Genomic DNA, 4,126 nt, shown 5'->3' on the forward strand with positions numbered 1-4,126 from the left:
TGGAGTTTCAGCTTCAGCATCATTCCTTCCAAAGAACACCCAGGACTGATCTCCTTTAGAATAGACTGGTTGGATCTCCTCGCAGTCCAAGGGACTCTCAAGAGTCTTCTCCAACACCACAGTTCAAAACCATCAATTCTTCGGCGCTCAGCCTTCTTCACAGTCCAACTCTCACATCCATACATGACCACAGGAAAAACCATAGCCTTGACTGGATGGACATTTGTTCGCCAAGTAATGTCTCTGCTTTTGAATATGCTATCTAGGTTGGTCATAACCTTCCTTCCAAGGAGTAAGCGTCTCTTAATTTCATGGCTGCAATCACCATCTGCAGTGATTTGGAGCCCAAGAAAATAAAGTTTTACACTGTTTCCACTGTTTCCCCATCTATTTCCCATGAAGTGATGGGACCAGATGCCATAATCTTCGTTTTCTGAATGTTCAGCTTTAAGCCAACTTTTTCACTCTCCTCTTTCACTTTCATCAAGAGGCTTTTTAGTTCCTCTTCAGTTTCTGCCATAAGGGTGGTGTCATCTGCAGTATCTGAGGTTATTGATATTTCTCCTGGCAATCTTGATTCCAGCTTGTGCTTCTTCCAGCCCAGCGTTTCTCATGATGTACTCTGCATATAAGTTAAATAAGCAGGGTGACAATATACAGCCTTGATGTACTCCTTTTCCTATTTGGAACCAGTCTGTTGTTCCATGTCCAGTTCTAACTGTTGCTTCCTGACCTGCATATAGGTTTCTCAAGAGGCAGGTCAGGTGGTCTGGTATTCCTATCTCTTCCAGAATTTTCCACAGTTTATTGTGATCCACACAATTAAAAACAAAAAGTAAACAATTGTGAACTATGTTACACCAGCATTTTTAAAGATTGAATTGTATTCAATTAAAAATAAATAAATTTGTAGAAATGGCTATCAACTTAAAAAAATTGAAGTAGTGTTGATATAACCCTAGTTTCAAATATACAGCACAGTGATTTGGTATTTTACAAATGATACTCCAGTGGAAGTTATTACAGAAAAATGGCTATAATTCCTTGTGCTCCACAACATATCCTTACTGATTATGTATTTTATATATGGTAATGTGTATCTCTTAATCCATACCTCCACTTTGCCCCTTCCCCCTTCTCTCTCTTCACAAATCGCCACTAGTTAGGTGAAGTTAGTTAGGTGAGGCTGTTTCTATTTTGCTATATACATTCTATTTGTATTATTTTTTGAGAGTCCACATATAATATTACAGCATCTGTAAAACTACCAAATCACTATGGAGTGTACCTAAAACTAATATTAAAAACCAAGTCTCTCTCAATAAATAAAGAAACAATGAGTTAGACTTTCACTCAGGAGGAAAAGCATCTCTGTGGGTGTGGGGGACACATCTCCATCTGCCCAAGGGGCCCTGGAGGAGTCTTGTCCATCTGTGCGTCTGGTCACAGGCGGACAGACCTCGCTGTGGGCTGCAGAACTTGCGGAGCCAGGGAACCTGCCCAGACCCCTCTGATGGTGATGCTGCCAGTGGTGGCGGTGGTCGTGGTGACGGTGGTGGTGGGAACCGATACTGACCCAGAGAGTCCATGCAAGGGAGGGGATTTGGAGAAGGTCAACCTTCATTAGGGGCTTCACCCCGTGGCTCAGAGGTAGAGAACCCGCTTGTTAATTCAGGAGACACAGGAGTCATGGGTTCGATCCCTGGGAAGATCCCCTGGAGGAGGACATGGCAACCCACTCCAGGATTCTTGCCTGGAGAATCCCCATGGACAGAGGAGCCTGGTGGGCTACAGTCCATGGGGTTGCAAAGAGTGGGACAGGACTGAAGAGACTATGCATGGGGCCTTCACTTGCGGGGAGGAGGGGAGTAGGATTCTGGCGAGAAAAGAAAAGGAGTCTGATCAAGGCGTAGCAGACGCTTTCCCCTCCCCCTCACAAGGAAACATCCCACGGGGTTGTTTGGTGGGGTTGATCTCCCACCACAGAAAAAGCTGCCCTAGTTCTGCAGACATCCCTGGGGACACGTGTTTCTCTACAGCAGCACGGGAGACCTGAGGGTGGACCCCCATGACGAGGGAGAGGAAGGGTTTTGGTAAAGAGGTACGGTAAACTTCTTATCTTTGAAAGATAAACATTTCAAAGAGTGACTGCCCTCAACACAGGAGCCTCTGGGCAAACCACACCCGGGAATCTCCCTACTGCCGGCACGCGCTCCGCGCTAAGTCACCTCAGTCGTCCGACTCTGCGACCCCACGGACTGTAGCCCGCCAGGCTCCTCTGTCCGTGGGATTCTTCAGGCAGGAAAACTGAAGTGGGTTACCATGCCTTCCTCCATGGATCTTCCCAACCCAGGGATCCAACCTGTGTCTTTTGTCTCCTGGGTTGGCAGGCGGGTTCCTTACCACTAGCTCCACCTGTTCCACAGGCACCTCAGTGCCCCAGGTCCTGGACTCACACCTGCCCCCGCTCTCCGGGGGCTCCCTGTGGGGCCCTCCCCCTGCAGCGTCCAAAAGAATTCAATAGACAGGAAGCGGGCTCAGAAAACCGCCCCCGCTCTGGGCGAGGGCGCCCACAGACTGGAGCCCTAGCGCCACCTTCTGGGAATCCAGAGACAGGTTTCCAGGAGGCAGCCTGGTGAGTGTCAGAGCAGTTGTCTGTTGTTTTTCTAACTCGTGTTCAACCTTTGGCAACTCCATGGACTGCAGCCTGCCAGGCTTCCTTGTCTTTCACTATCACCTGGAGTTTGTTCAAATTGACATCCATTGATTGAGTCAGTGATGCCATCCAATCATCTTATTCTCTGCCGTTCCCTTCTTTTGTCCCCCGTCTTTTCCCATGAATTGGCTCTTTGCATACAGTGGCCAAAGTGTAAGACCAGAGAAGACAGAAAAGATGAAGAATTCTCCCACAAGAGGGAGTATGAAGAGTGGAGCAGGTGTACTTTCAGGAGAAGATTTTTATGAGCCCCAATTCTTGCCTCTTCTTATATCTAGTAAAACACCGACATCACTAATGGTGACATCTACTGTGGCCGTTAAGGAGAAAACTACAATTAAAAGTCAAAATGGAGTAGCTGTGGTTCAGACAATGTGATTCCAGACAAGTCCTTGTGTTGCTGAAAATTTGAGTTTTCTGAGCTGGATCAGACCTGAACAATATCTGCTGGAAGCTGGCAACTGCAAACTTACTTTTTAAAGGTCTTCGCTTGTCACTAGAACATTTTTAGACAAGGAAATTGCTTTGGATCACGCATCAACAAAAAGAAGAGACATGTACGGTAACCAATAGCACCTGTTGTCTGTGTTAAAAGTGAAAGTGTTAGTCACTCAGTCTTGTCTGACTCTTTGCAGCCCCATGGACTGTAGCCCACCAGTCTCCTCTGTCCATGGAGTTCTCCAGGCAAGAATACTGGAGTGGGTCACCATTCCCTTCTCCAGGGGATCGCTGACCCATCTTCTCAACCCAGGGATCGAACCCAGGTCTCCTGCATTGCAGGCAGATTTTTTTTTTTTTTTTCACCATCTGAGCCACCAGAGAATGTGGTATCTATGTGTTAATACCACATTAAAAGTTAAAACCTACTTAGATCAAACTAGACAGTCAGCTACCTGGCTACAAGTCTCTGCAAAGCCCTAGGTCCAGACTGAGTTTCAGCCTTCTTCTCCTGAAAAGAAATGAGGTCTCCCTTGTCTATTATCACGTTGTCACCCTTTCAACTCCTTCTATCTGGGTTGTTACACCTGCATTAACAGGAAGTGATGCTGAAAGCTCAGCCTCTCTGAACACCAGTGTGGAGTCTACCTCAGAGGCAGAATTTTGTGTGGAGGAGAAAAGAACAGCTTTATTGCTTTGCCAGTCCAGGAAGACAGAGCTTGCTCCTGCCATTGAAACTAAGTCCCTGCCCAGGCGAGTTCAGTGAGTTTTAGGCAAAGGTTCCAGGAAGAGGCTGCCGACAAGATTAGGGTGTGTGCAGGGTCTCGTGTGGTCAGCCCCTAATCTTATGACTGTCTGGTCCCTTTAATCTTGCCTTAGATGGTTTCTCAGCTGCTCCTTCCATGATTGCTGTTATTCAGTCACTCAGTCATGTTGGATACTTTGTGACCCCGTGGACTGTAGCACGCCAGG

Source organism: Bison bison, unplaced genomic scaffold (assembly GCF_000754665.1).
Source record: "Bison bison bison isolate TAMUID 2011002044 unplaced genomic scaffold, Bison_UMD1.0 scf7180017847307, whole genome shotgun sequence".
In the NCBI taxonomy this organism is placed as follows: Eukaryota; Metazoa; Chordata; class Mammalia; order Artiodactyla; family Bovidae; genus Bison; species Bison bison.